The sequence below is a fragment of the Hyalella azteca genome, unplaced genomic scaffold, assembly GCF_000764305.2.
Source record: "Hyalella azteca isolate HAZT.00-mixed unplaced genomic scaffold, Hazt_2.0.2 contig13181, whole genome shotgun sequence".
Taxonomy (NCBI): Eukaryota; Metazoa; Arthropoda; class Malacostraca; order Amphipoda; family Hyalellidae; genus Hyalella; species Hyalella azteca.
Window position 1 is genome coordinate 65,690 of NW_025943110.1, and position 16,269 is coordinate 81,958.

Below are 16,269 nucleotides of genomic sequence, written 5' to 3' on the forward strand. Positions count from 1 at the left end.
ACCTCTATACCTCCTTTCTTTCTTTAATCAAAATTACTCCGTATAATCTTATCCTCAACCCACGTTTATACTCCACTTTTACTAGGCAACAGCAAACTTCTTATGTCTACCTCAATTAAAAAAAATGACTTCTTAAAATTTAACCATTAACCTACGTTTTTAATCCACTTTTACTACGTAACAGCAAACTTCTTATGTCTACCTCAATTTTTTTCTTAAACAAAATTACTTCTTAAAATTTATCCATTAACCTACGTTTCTACTCCACTTTACTACGAACCGCAAACTTTTTATGTCTGCCTCAAATTTTTTTAAACAAAATGACTTCTTTAAATCTATCCATTAACCTACACTCCACTTTCACAACGTAACAAAAACACACTTCCAACCTCTGCTCCTCTTCTTTCTTTAACCAAAATCAATTCTTAAAACTTACCTCTCAACCCACATTTCTACTACTCTTTTACTACGAAACAACAGCACACTTCTTACCTTTGCTCCTCTTCTTTATTTAACTAAAATTATTTCTTAAAACTTATCCCGCATCCCACGTTTCTACTCCATTGTTACTGCGTAACAACAACACACTTCATACCTTTGCTCATCTCCTTTCTTTAATCACAATCAATTCTTAAAATTTATCCCTCATCCCACATTTCTACTCCACTTTTACTACGTAACAACAACACACTTCCTACTTCTACTTGCCTTCGCTCCACCGACTACACTCGGCGCTCCAGAGCGCCAGAGCCGCCCGCTTATCAGGCTACACTATTAGTCTATCATAGAAGTGTCTTGGCCCTCAAGTTTATGACCAAATTAGTTAGAGAGCTTCTACGCCATGGGTCTATTCTAATTCTGGGACGCGGTGCCTAAAATTGAGAAGCTGTGTAAATAGTCGCGCCGAGACCGAGCCTCGCCGACTATAATTGATGGAAAGCTTCGCTGCCTCGACTGCGATCGAGCGAAAGCTGATTGGAGTCAGAACGTATTTCAACTAGGGTTTTTCGGGCCTCTCTTTTTATTGAGATGTGGTTTTTATTCATATATACATAAATATCATTTCAGTTTAGGGACTAAAAATTAATAATCTATATAATATTTATTAAGTAATATTTTGTCGGCGCAGATGACCACTTGTGAAAGAGAATATAAAAATTACCATATCACTACCAAATGTTAAAAATATGACAGATTTCTAGAATTTTTTTGCGAGATATTATTTTATTCCTGGTAAACAAGACTGAAAAATAATGTATATTCTTCTTCTATTTATTATTTTGTGAATATGCTTCGTAATGACTCTTCAGAGGTCGAATCTGATTATATTATTTTCTAATTTTAAACATATGGCATTGTTAGGGTCTCTTGTGTGGAATCAAATATTATTTAAAACTTTTAAATGAGGACTGAAGACGCACTGTTGATATTTGCCACTCCGAAGTCAAACAGCAATAATCCTCCCTGTATTTCCTCCTTGTCAGCTCACTCAGTCGTTCTGATTATCAACTTTCATTTGATTATCTCCTTTACACTGATCATCGATCCTCCGTAGATTATTGCTTTGCTAATGGCTATCACCATCACCTCTTATTAATTATCACATTTCCTCCGATTCTATGCTATTCAATGATTATCTTCTCCCTTCGCATGATTATCTTCTTTTCGATGATTATCTAAGTTTCTAATGGTATACAAATATCTACTCAATATGAACTCTTTAAACAGTACTGCTAATTGTTATTTCTGTTTATGCCTGCGCTTTTATCAGTTATATCTATTTCACTTCAGTATCAGTGAATAGGCCTCTTTTATTTTTTCTACGTGTCTTCACGAAAGAAAACGTTGAGTCACAAACATCATAACTTACCATCTCAATAAACCATTCACTACTGATAAACGTCAGTATTGTCATAGCTTCTTTACCAACATGTTGTTACTTGGCTAAGAAATCTCGCCATCAAATATGTTGTTGAACGATTTAATTTTCCATCACTTATATATAAACTGTTTCTCAATTTTTCATCTTGTTGCATTTCTTTCATATTTTATATCAAATCCAGATTGTTCATACGGCTTTACGGCCTCGATAACTGCAAAGCAATATTAGTTTTCCATACCTCAGTTTCGTTGCTTGTTTCCACCCTGTACCTTGCCCATCTTGACTTCGACTTTCAGCAGTTCGGTCTCTCCGTCGTGGGGCCGAATTGCTCACTCGCTGCTCTGAGAACGCAAGGAATGTCGCTTATTCATACAGCGTGCATTGTTGAAATGCATTGGGGTGATAAGATGCGCATACAAGCCGATAATTTCCTCTGGTCAGAGCTGGGCGCGGCGAGATGGCTCCACCACGCGTGAAAAACAACACCTCGGGTGTAAGCTCGGCGGCGTTTGGATTTACAGTGAATCCGTGTCGAGATTTGAAAGAAATGCTCAAGTTTGTGAGTGAAAATTCTATATTATTTTGTAAATTCAACAGGTATTTCTTCGTCGATTCATATTAGATCTTTATTTCATTGCAATAAAAATTTGTTGTGGCGTTTTCTCATTTACGTTTGTCCGGTATTTTTCGCTTATTGTAAGGGCTGGGCTGACGTGAGATTCAGTCGTGGGATCAAAATGGCCTAATTTACTTTTTTTAACTTTCAAATTTAAATACGTTAATTTACAATTACTTCAAATTTTAATTCATTTATTTCTACTCTTCGCGGTCTTATATAGAACTCTATACTAGACCCAATCGGGTAGAAAAAATATAATAAATTATTTTATACCTAAAAAAATATTTATGGCTCCGGTTGCGACGCGATGTAGAGAAGGATAGTATGCAAAAAAATTATGTTGAATGCATCTTATTATTTATATTCGTGCATGGTGTTTGGAGCCGCTAATTTCATTCACCAGCCCATCCAGTTGATCCAGTTGGTCACTAACCATCCTAGCTAGGGAATGGTCTTCACGTTTACTGACAATGTAATTCATACTAGGGCATGACCACTGAAACTCAAGTAAACACAAAAATCTGAATTCCAATAAAGATAACAGGTGTACGCTAACACTCGTCTTAGCCACAACCATACTTATATGGCCTATAATGCCTCAGGTTGAAATTATTTTGCATCTACGGCTATAAAATGTTAAAATGTCATTACGTATAGTAATAAATCCTAATAAAATTAAGTCAGACACATAATAATATGACACTAGATGTTGAGCGTCTCCACGCCGCACTGTACAGGTCAGCCTGGAAAGCAAAAGTGACGCGTGGTGACTCTTTTTATATTTAGCGATACTGAAAACTACTCGCATGAACAAATGCTATAACAAGAAATGCGTCAAAGCTGCGGCTACAGAAATTTAAAATCTATATTATAATTCATAAATTATTACCATAAGCATAAAATTTTCGAGCTACGAACTTGGATATAGAATTTACAATAAGTATCAGGACGAGACAATACCTCAAGCACTTCGCGTTCTTCTGTTTTCTGACTCCATTCTTTTTTTAATGCTTGGTAGTGATTAATATAGTAGGGGTGTCATTTTTTCTGTTCCATCACTTACTTTGTACTTCTTTATCAATTTGTTATATTGTGAATATAATTTCCGCAATATATAATTTGATGTTTTATAATTTCCATTGGAAATTCCCGTATACGTTTTGCAGACTAAATTCAATTCAGATGCCTCTCTAGCAAAAATAAACTTCTCGTAAGATCCGTCATTGAAGGAATATTGTTCTTTGAAAGTTAAAGAGAACATATAGCATAGCAAGCAAAGATGTACCTGCATTTATATTTCCTTTAATAACAGTTCACTTATGCCAGAAACATGTCACATTATTTTCTTAGGGAACATTTAGGCATTCCGCGTTGAGCCAGATCTAAAAGTTAACCTGTGTTTTTCTGGTCACATATCCAACGCAAACTATAAAATAATATAAATATTTTGCGTCACTTATATTCACGTGTTTTTCCTATCACAAGAGGCCATGTGCTGCGGAAACGAGCCGGTGAAACTCGCAAGATGCTCAAAAGTTTAATATAAAATATTTATTAGTTTAGATTACTTGCTAATCCTATTAAATGCTCCATAATGTCATAAGGATAGGTTATACCTTACATATTTTGTAGAGAAAAACGCTTCGTAATATTTTAGAGTTGAGTATGAGCTCAAATTATTTCCTTTCATGATATTTATGAATAAAACTCTGGATGAAGAAGCGACTCTATAGACGCAGGCCTTTGCGCCTGGCACACCGAGCTATCAAAGGCTCGCTGCGTCTCGAGAGTCTCGCATAAGCGATTTTGCTGGTAAAAGAGTTGCTTTATCGCAGCCTGTCAACTTCAGCCCGATAATGGATGATCTCGAGAGAATAAAGAGCAAATCACATCACAGTATCTACTGACACACAAGCATGCAAAAACGCGATCGCTGGTATGTTGGCTATATTCGTAAGAGTTCACATTTTCAACGAATAATCTGGCAAGTTATGTGATGTCATCTACAATTTTTCGACGTTAGTTGATTGCTTGAGGTAGTTCAAAGTAGTTTATCTATGACCTATGGCTTTATGCAAAGCTTAAGGAGAATCTCCATTTAATGATTGTATATCATGTGTATGCATATATACACCTCAATTCGTAGATTACAAGCTATCGATATTTACTTTACTTTTTAATGAAATTGACTATTCTGAGCATTTCATCGCAGGATGAAGGTTATACAATTTAATAAATTCAAAAGACTGTTATCTCCTATATCCCTGCGTCTGTCCCTGATTATAAATTCAACACTGAATCAATCCTTTCATTATATCCCTGTTAGCCCAACAATAACTCATGACAACATTATTCTTTCTAAATAAGAGTTTAATGATAAAGGAGGAGAGCATTCACTACAAAAAGAAACTTAAAGCTTACAAAAATCGTATAATCAAATCGTAATAAAGTCTGTTAAATATGACCTACTGTAGCTGGCGTGAAACTTGAAACAAGTTTCACTTGCACGCAAACGTTGATAAGTGTCCAGCACGTTGACTTCTCAAGAAAATTATCGAGTTTTTTCAACTTTTTCATTCGAGTTTTCAACTCGTAGATTTTGCTTCATTCATGAAAATGACGACATGCACATGCTCGTTGATTGAGCTTTCTTTACTTTTGGCGTGAAAATTAAATAAAATCTGATGTCCTGGTGATGAAAATTTGTTGGCACTTTGAATCTGTGACAATTACCTTTTACTGGGAATTTAATTTATGGGTCGAATGTTCCATTATTTTGGAACATTCGACCCATTTTGACCCATTTTGTTGGGTCCATTATGGGTCGTTGACCATTATTTTTTTCATTTTCAAATTCCATTTTTCTCAACCTTTGACGATTATATTATCTTTTCGTGTATGCAGCTGCCGTTACAATAGCTTCATTGCCATTGTTATAAAAAGATCGCCAACCATGTTAATAAATAGTCATATATTCCTGTCTTATCTCATATTTATTTTTGTATACATTATTTGATGTAATTCCTTAAATACTCCATGAGAAATTTTGTGAGGCGCCAAAAAATGTAGAATATTTATATATTTTTCAATAGTGAATGTTGAAAATTTACACTTCATATTTCGATTGGTGTCTACATTTAATGAAATGATGAGTATTTTTCAGTATTAGGGAACTAATAATACTCTAATTAAGAGTTTATAGATTCCACAATTACAAGTTGATAATTGCAGTTTCGGTAAATGCTTTTTATTACGGGTGTAGAAAGAATATAAGTTTGGGGAATTTCATATAATATATTCAGTAATTTAATTTGCATTTATATAATTTTTATGAATGCCTAAATTGTCGAATTTCAAATAAAAGTAAAACGAGCTGAAAATTGTTTATTTGGAATTAATGGATGATGATATATACTTTGATTGTAAACAACTACACCATTGAATATTTTAGCGTTTTGGCGATTGCGCCTACGATTTCAGCGCGATTTGGCGCACTTACCACCCATAAAAATTTCAATCTAGCTACGGTATTTTAAATCAATTTTCAATTAAAATAATTTAATTTAATTACGAACATAATGACTTATTACGATTCTACCAGCTGTGTACTAGGCTGCACAAACTCAGTCGGTCATCATAGGCAGAGAGTTCAACGATACTTATATTTATTCTGATTACTTGTTAATTTTGCCGTAACTTGATGCAGAAGCTCAAATCAAGTATAATTAATAACTAATCTACGAGAAAAATTCGTATATAAAAATATTCATCTTTCTTCCTGTTCATTACCTCAAAATAAATCCCACTTGATGCCACAAACCAAATGTGCGTTCTTTCCTCAAAGAATTGTAATTAATAGTGAGCATACCATGTGAAAAGTAGCTTAAAAAACATTCAAAAAGATTTGGTCAGTTATTCAAGTTTGAAGTGTATTATGTTGATGCAGTAGCTAAATTGTTCGCAGTTTAATTCGACCTATTCGACCCATTTATGATGGCAAGATTATAATTTAAAATCTCGTTATTATTTTACACCTTATTTTAATACTGGTGCAACCAGCAGACAGGATGAATTTATGCTCCAAATTAAAATACATTTCTTAAATGACTTATTTATTAAGTTCGTCATTATCGTTATGGAGTTTACATGATTATTTTTAATTCCTTATTGTTTGATTGAATTATCGACATTCATCCAATAAAAAAATTGAGATCTTACAATCCTCTGTCATCGTAGGAACTGGTTTCTTCTCGTAGTAAAGCATGCAACAAATTGTACAATTCTATCCCAATCGAACATAGATAAATTATTCTTGAAATCGTACATCGAAAAAAATATCTAGATTAGCTTGTCGAATGGATATCTTAATTTGAAGATAAATCTGATGAGGAATTAATTTTTTTACCCGTATATAAATATATATAGCACTTCCATCGTTGAAATATCAAAGGGACCAATAGATTCTGTAATAACTTCTATGCGGCTCATTAACTCCTCAGACTAATGTGGGACTCGCTCAACTGTTTCAAGTATTTACTTTGTGAAGATAAGTTTCTTGTGAGCTATCTTTAGGAGGTTTTTCTTAATAATCGATTCATGTAGAATGATATATTTTGATTATTTAAGGAAAGGCTCACATCCAAATTCTGATTGTAATTATGTCAATGAATCTAGATTTTTAAGTTCCTAATTTATTTCAAAAATGTTTTCAACTTTATTGGCGACAAATTTGAAGAATTCTTGTTTTTAAGAATCTTTTGTGATATTTCAATACACTCTGAATATTTACTTTAAACTATCAAAAGATTGTTTCAATTCTTTGCTTCCTACATTTGCAGATAAATTTTATATTTCAACGGCTTAAGTAGGCCATGTAGACGTTTGAAAAAAATTAGTTATCATCACCGAGTAGGCGCGTCGCAGCATTTAAATCTGGTACATTTTGTCAACTAGAAACGAAACAAAGAATTGCCTGTTATTGTTCTCAGCGTACGCGAAACCTGTCTGATATTACGAAGAATTTGCAGTAGTTTTATAAAATGTAGACATATATCGAAATTTATGTAATTATTTCGAATTCGTTCAAATATCTTTTTGAATTTTAATGACTCTCTAATTACCATTTAGCCAAATTTTGGCAGTTTTTAGCGCATTTTCTCATTTACGGAAAAAATGCACTATTGTGCTCGCCATGTCCGTCGGTCTGTCTGTCTGTCCGTCTGTCCGTCCGTCTGTCTGTCCGTCTGTCCGTCCGTCTGTCCGTGACCTCAAGTTTTCGTCGACGAGAAAATGCGCTCTCTGTCACTCGCTGCAGTGAGTACTGAGTTATATTTTTTATTAGATTCTATAAATATCTTCTTGGAATGAATATAAACAAATAGTTACTCGTATTCCGAGTCACCCAATAAGGTGCAAACGATCTATTATTTGCAACATAGGTACTCCCACGATTATCTTCCATAGTTGCAGACCTAGAAAATATTTATATATTAAGAAAGGGGGAAATTTTATCAGTGAATTATAAAAATCCATCAAATATAAACTTCACCGTGATAAATTTCCGACAATCGAAATAAATATTTGTTTACAAATTTCTTCTTGCCTTCAAAATTTCATACGTTAATTTTAATAATGTAAATTCTCATAATTTAGTGTGATTATCCCTCTTCCAATTATTACTTTGATATTTGCATGCATGTCGAATTCTTTCGGGATCTTCGGATTGAAAACACAATCATTTGGATTTATGTTCCTGAAGTAAATTAATTTTCATACAGTATGAAATTTCAAAACAATTACCGTCTAAAATTTCATTGCATATTTCATATTACAATGCTTAAAGTAGGATATTTGGTGTATAAGTGTTACAGTTTACACATTTTGCTCTTGTAACGCTTTTATTTTTCTCCCACTGACTAGAAAATTTCCTAGTTAAACCAAAATACATTGTGCGAACTTATTGTAGAAGACACAATGTAAAAACAGGAAATATGAAATTGGTCAAAGTTTATGTTATGTGTAGAAAATAGAACAACTTTGTAGAACAACTTTGTTCTAGAAAGAACATTGACAGAATTCAATAGCGCTCATTTTATAGCTATCTGAATTTTTGTAGGAATAACATCTACCAATAAGTAAACAAAAACGTTACATCTTCATGTAACAAAAAATGTAACGCAGTACTCACTGCAGTGAATGACAGAGAGCGCATTTTCTCGTCGACGAAAACGTGACAGACAGTCAGACAGACGGACATGGCGAGCACAATAGTGCATTTTTTTCATAAATGAGAAAATTCGCTAAAAATAGCAAAATAACTTTCTTTGAAAGTTTTGACTTGCAGTCAATGATGACATTGAATCATATATAAGGCCTAAAATAAATAGACTATGGCACTGTCTGGCCGTCATGACAAGAAAAAGTTGTCTAGACCGTAGAAATTCATAATCTTGTCCTGTAATTAATGATACCTCCGTCACCTGGATATTGCGAACAGATGTTCCTTCATTGATTTTAACTGGCGAACACTACGTCGATGATCGAAAATCTGTTGACTTACTATTAAGAATGTTGTATATTCGTCAGCCGATCATGTTCAGGTACTGATATAATTTTATCAATTGAGAGCATTGGTGATCATGTTCAGGTACTGTTATAATTTTATCAATTGAGAGCATTAGTGATCATGTTCAGGTACTGATATAATTTTATCAATTGAGAGCATTAGTGATCATGTTCAGGTACTGATATAATTTTGTTAATTGAGAGCATTGGTGATCATGTTCAGGTACTGTTATAATTTTATCAATTGAGAGCATTGGTGATCATGTTCAGGTACTGATATAATTTTTTTTCAATTGAGAGCATTGGTGAAAACTTAACTCATGGTCTTCATTTCAAGCAACTTTTGTATCAAGAGAAATTTCAAGTTAGAAATTGTTTCGAGATATTCTATAATGAAGCCAAAATGTAGTGTACTTTTAAAATCCTATCTGTGTTTTCTCTATACCATGGAAGCTGTTGATTAGTCTAACATGCAAATTTATTTCCAAAATTCGGCGCTCGGCGTGGTTACAAATAATATAATGAAAAACTTGGTCTCTTTAACATAAGTTATTAATTAAAAAGATGCCTTAGCAAGTTCAGCCCACACGGCAGGAGCGAAACCCTAGCTTTAAATAAAATATCATATCATATAAATTTGTCCATTACTGGGAATTTTCTTGCTCATTGATAAAATTAATGGGTGCAGTTTCCTTTCACCTTATGAGCTAAATACGACAGCATGATTTAATAATCGTCTTCTCTGTATTTGAAAATTAATGACCCAATTTCTACCTCAATTTATTTGCAAATAAAAAACAACGTATTTTCAACTTGCTTAACTGCAATTTGAGAGAAATTTACATATCTTATTTTTGTGCCTTCTGCTATTTCATTTTTCAGCATTTGATACCATTGAATTGAATGTATACTATTAAACTCTACAGCTTTTGCATGCAAAAGAAAAAAACGATTACATCGATACGTCGTTTAACATCTGCCGTTAGTCCAGTTATGTCGCTGCTTGGAAAATTTATGTTGCATTTCTCGGAACTCATCATTCAATAGAAACGAACTTTCTGGAAGCGACAACGCGACAACAACCAGAGAATAATTAAAAATTTGATTCTTTATCAAATTCCATTTTTTTTCTCGACAATTTTTATCGCTAGCTGCAAATCGCTGAAACGCTTCACTGTCCAAATAAAACAATAAACGGAATTACGTGCGATTGCCAAGGTTTTCGATTTTCAAATCCACATATAAAACGCCGAGGAATATAGGCATGAGAATCGTAATATCGCTGAAGTATATAATGATGTTATGGACCGCCTTTAAATAAAATAATTTCATAGATGGATAGGTTTCGTGTATTGTCATTTTGTTTTTGAGTTAACTATTACGTGACCTCGTGTAGACCCGCCTTGTACCTGATTATTGTTTTGTGATTCACCACAGAGCGGGGCTCAGAACCTATAGGACATGAATAGGAATTAAAAAGCAAGGGCTAGAAAGACACACGGTTTATAGTTTTGATATTTGTTTTCTTGTATTTATCGTTCATTTATTATTATATTTCCTAATTCATCAGTTTTTCTTCATCCTTTATTTGCGATCATTGACCAAGTGTTCGGGGTCAGAGAATGCTTATTTATTTACTGACTACCTAGTCCCCAATAATGACTTATACCTTCTAAGAGCAGGTAATGATTGCGACCTCTAGCCGCGGTGCCATAGCTCAAAATAAAGTGCGCATAGGAACCAGTTTCTTAGGACCAAAGAAACGGGTTTGTCCTATAACATCACCCAGGCGACGCTGGCATATTTAGGAAGCGTACTTTGTGCGCCCGCTCCATAACGATGCGACACAAAGCAAAAGTTCACTGCAGATATTAATACATTTTCTCGGGAATCTCATAAAAATTTTGCGCATCCATTATTACGGAGAAAGGTAATGTGTTATTTATAGTGCCACACAAATTGGATATCCTAGATACTACTTAGTTACTGAGTTCAGTTATTCGTTTCCATAACATGCATTCAACGAAAAACCGCATTTAACGTTGGAGCGTCTTAAACATCATCACGAGAAATGTTTTATCAGAACTTTTTAATGACAATTTTTTGATTAAAATATATTCACAATTTTTAATTAAAAAAAGTTACAGTTTACAACTTCGTAAACATTTCTTAATTACCAAAATTCGCTTAAGCACAGTTAACAGACAATATTTAAACGAAGCGGCCGATTTCTCATATGTGATTGGAAGGTTTGCTTTGACTGGCTGTTGGAGTTACGAGCTCCTAACTATTTTTGATAGCACCGCCGCTGATTACCGACATGGATAACTCATTTAGTTCGAGCCGTCAATCTCCAGATCTTGAACACTGAGAGCTCGGCGGCACATTTGGGGCATGGAATGTTCTTCTATGGGACGATCGACAGACAAGGGGGTGGCCACTGCATCACTCGTTGCTGAACTTGGACTTCAAGTTTGGTGAATTTGATGTACCATATATGAACGAACCGACGTTCGTATATAAGTGTTACTAAACGAAAAAGTATGTGCGAAGGATAAGCTTATTGTTTGATTTTAGAATCGTAACTTCGGATTTCAATAATATTATTGGTTGGATTTGTTGGAAGATCCTGCGGTTTGTCTGGTCGGCCTCCTACACTGATAAATTTTGCGAACCAACATCAGTATAGTCATCCTTGACTGACATTTTTTGAGGTAGTTTGATATATTCACAGTCTTACTTAGGTTGTAGAAATTTTCCATGATTTTCCACGAGCAATAGCTGATTGAATTGTAAACTGAGCGTGGTGTATCATATGATAATATTCTGGTCACTTTCGTAAAAAACACGCCTAATTCCCCCTAACCAAAGTTTTGAAATTATTTATTATAAAATATTTGTTTACATTAACGTAGAAAAACGGAATTTGTCCTTCATGTATTAAAGCTTCGTTATATGCATCGCCCTTGATTTGTGTATATTTTACTCCTGTTCTTAAGAATATTTGACTACAGCAATAGAGATAATCTGGAAGTACTTGCTTGAGAGTGAATGAAAATAATTTTGGCTTAATTCCATGTTTCAAGATTTTACTTGTGCTTCCGCTTATTCATAATTCGAAGGTGAAAAATAAACCAACAATAATTCATTGTTATAATATTGGTGACAAATTAAATTTTGTCGTCAACCAATTTTAGTAATAAAATTTTCCCTAGTTCACATAAACAGCTAGAATAAAATACTAATCAGCGGCTTCACGGCTAGCATAACCAGACCACGAAAATTATCGAGAGTAAGTTTCAATATTCATTGACGTTATTATTTGAAATGGTTTATAACTGTTGAATTTATTCTCCCGTCGTAGATTGTCTCAATCAAACTTAATGAGTTTATGTTCTTTGCTTGTAATTTCACCATACGCTTTTCATACGCTTTTTGTTCACCAAGAATTGAAAATGGCTACTGCATCACTCGTTGCTGAACTTGGACTTCAAGTTTGCTGAATTTGATGTACCATATATGAACGAACCGCCGTTCGTATATACGATACGTGTTACTAGACGAAAAGGTATGTGCGAAGGATGAGGGATACTGGGATTACAAGTCGAATAAAATCCCATCGTCTGCTTGGATATACAAAATTCTCCCAAGTCTGCGCTTGACGCTCCGGCCGGTCCCTCATGTGGAGACAAGATCCGTAAGTGGTCGGCCAGAGATCTCCAACTGCGCCAAGGATATGCAAAGTCTTGAGCCTAACATGTCTTTTCGCGCCTCTGCATCGCCATACCCGCGATAAGACAACACATTGCGGACGATAATATGACCGGAGATCCCGATAAGTCCCGTCATCAAAAGGCCCGACCATCCCGCCCTGCAGGGTAGCACTCAGCGGGTCGAGGAATCGGGAAAATAATGCGTAGAGCTGCCAACGGGCAACAGTCCGCAGTAAGAAATTAACTAGGGTGTTCAATTCAGTTGTTGTTTGCTTGTGCATGAATTATAACACTTTTGGCTGGGAGAGTTATTCGTAAAGTTCATCTATTTCAATGGCTATTAAAAATGTCTGAAAATTCTGTGTTCAGTATTCAAACATGTGTAAAATTTTTTTTAAATTAGTTAATTCTGAATTTAAAATTGAGCAATACAATCACTCAATTCTCCATTATTGTTTGTAGGAAAATTTAAAATCATATCTACTGTTAATTTTATAAATAAATCATGATCCGGATAGTTCTAACATACGGGACAATTCATTCTCCCCGCTTATGTATATAAAATTTTTATTGTGGAAATATTGTTCACATATTTAAGCCGGACCTGACAAGTATCACGAAGCATTGTTTATACACGAGTCTCTTCTAACTCTAGCCTTAACCAACAGAATTTAATTTAAATCGTTTTAAGAAAGAATGCAACAAGTAGTATCAGGAAATTTTAAGTAAATACAATGAATCGTATTTTTTATTTATTTTAAAATATCAATAGAAACATAGAAAATGCTTGATTATAGAATTTGATTTTAACTAGTTAATTTTAAAAATAAAATAACATCAGGAAAATATTTTGGAGGTTTTATTTTGATGAGAAATAAACAAAAATAATGAGTTCGTTTCATTTTGTTAAAGGTAACTAAGCAAAGTTCTGCGAACGAGATTAAATTATATTCTTGACTGCAAAAGAGGTCGTGGCTCCGGCTCTTTATCAGTCTCATAAATCTGAACTGAAAGAGTTTGTGCAGGTGACCATCATATGAACATCTCTGCATGCACCAGACGCTGGTAAACAAAATTACATACGAAGAGAAAACTGTACATATTCAACTCACAATGTGTGTTCAGGAAGTCGCTTCAATTAATACAAGAGTTCATCGAGCAAACTTTTTATTTTATAAATGACAAAGAAAAAGCCTTTTACTGTTACTCAATAATCAAACCTTTTTTATTGCAGTCATAGATTACGTTGAAGCAATTTTGAATGTTTATGTAAACAAAATTCTTTGAATATTCTGGAACCTATCCTTCAGATTCCAAGGTATTGCCGATGGTATAGTACTGCAACTCGTGATCTTCATCTGCCGAAAATATTTATCTGAGAGTGCCTTTGGGATGATAAAACATCATTGGCTACCTTTCTCTGTGATTCACAAGCTTTTTCCTTGTTGGCAAATAAGTTGATTTATTGGTATCAACCATCCAAATCCCCGATATTTTTACCGATGTCACTCTCCGTACCCTCTTGTATTCTGTTCTAAACAGAATGAAATTTTCGAAATTTTTTACTTTGAAATTCACCAGCATGCTGCCTCTCAGATATTAAGTCTGACGTACGTACATACAAATATGATTTTTACTGCCCTTATATCACAGATGTGTTTTGGAATTTGCTGACCTTGTTTAAATGCATAATTTTAGTACATTTTAATATCATATTGGCTCATGAGTTATTTTGTTGAATAAATAATATACGTGAAATACCGCTTCAAGCCTTCTTTTACTCATTAGTAATTTTCTACCGTCGGGAGCAAAGTTGCCTTTGAGACCTTCACTTCACACGCAGATCTTCAGAAACCAAACAAATGTCGAAAGAAAATCTTGCGAAAAGAATTGGATCGATTTAAATCGTGAATGCAACTTTTAGAAAGTGATGAAAATATTGCCACAGATTCTACATAAGCAAAAATATATATATAATATTTCTACTCTATGTTGTCCATATCTCATCGATAACGCTCATCAGTACTCATTGTATTTAAAAAAAATTACTCGTAAAATTATTGCTCTAATTGAAAGTATTCTGTAAACACTAAATATATCTTCATGTGTAACTCATTGTTAGAGTCAAATTAATCCCATTTATCACGATAAATTGCTTGTAATTGACCAATTTTCAAGTGACTGTTTAACTTCAAAGAGCAGCTTAAATTCAAGGCCTTTTTGGAAAATGAAGCCAAATTACACATTTTCTAAGATTCTTGGCAGAGTTACGGCCACTTAAAGACAAGGAAAATTTTTATTTGCATACGTCGTTATATTTGAGAGCGAAAAAGATGCAATGGAAATCTTTTCAATGGCAGTAATAATTTGCGAGTAACAATTAGATTGGGGGAATAATTGACAAATAATTCGAGATGAACAAATAATGAACATTAAAGAATTTTAAGCACATTACAATTTTGCAATGCTAATTCAATATCGCAGTAGCCATTAACACTTGAACCACGAATCAGTCTCTTGATTCAATTTTCACCTCAAAATTCTTTAATTAAAATTCGCCTCCAATTTTGATCACACGACTCCATCGACATTTACATAAATTATTTTAAGGTTTTCGTTCTACCGCATATCGAAGCGTTGAGAAAAACCAATGCAATAGTTTGACTGCATATTCTTGTCTATGAATGAAATATAATATTCAAAGGAATCATAATTCAATGTCCCAGATATAACATCACTTTTTCTAGCAACTTTTTTGCGTGTATAAAGCTGACACTCATTTCAAATCTCAAATGACTTGATTAGTTTCGATAGCGGCAAATTTTACAGCTCGTTCGGCAGCCGTAATGTCGTTCTATTATCAGTACGAACGGTTTAATTGATATCCAAGTCATTGAGGGTTTCCTCGACACGGAGGCGTGTGTGTACGCATGTCATGACTCGTTGAAAGTTATGCTTCCGCACTCACGTTCAGTTGACGATTTCCGTTGATTACGAGGCATAGAAACGCAGTCACCAGAAGATAGGCCGCTACATCGTATTTTTCTCTGCTGGGGTGAAAGCTGAAGACAGTTTGGCTATTATAATGCGTAGAGTAAAACTGCTGAAAGCTGAAGTCCGAGTTAAATTTTCTGCTGCAATATAATGACAAGTTTTCGTGAATTTAAGGTGCGTGAGAAATGAATCTCTCATAGTAAATGATAGAAATTGAAATTTCTATTTTTAAGTTGGCTCTTCTGATTGCCTGTAAAATTCTAAGACGTCACTTAAAAAACTGAAATAAACAGTGCTTGATCTCCGGAATTTCAGTGATGTAAAGTTGCTCTGATATCACTTTGACTTGATGATTGAAACTAGAAATGATTATACCCCGCAATGCATCAACTTCTTTCAAATCGGAAGCGTTCAGCGAACCGATTTCAGGATGAATTTTTCCGCAGATTTTCGGGCGAATTTGGGCTCGTAGCCTCCAAAAAGTTAGCATTTGGCAG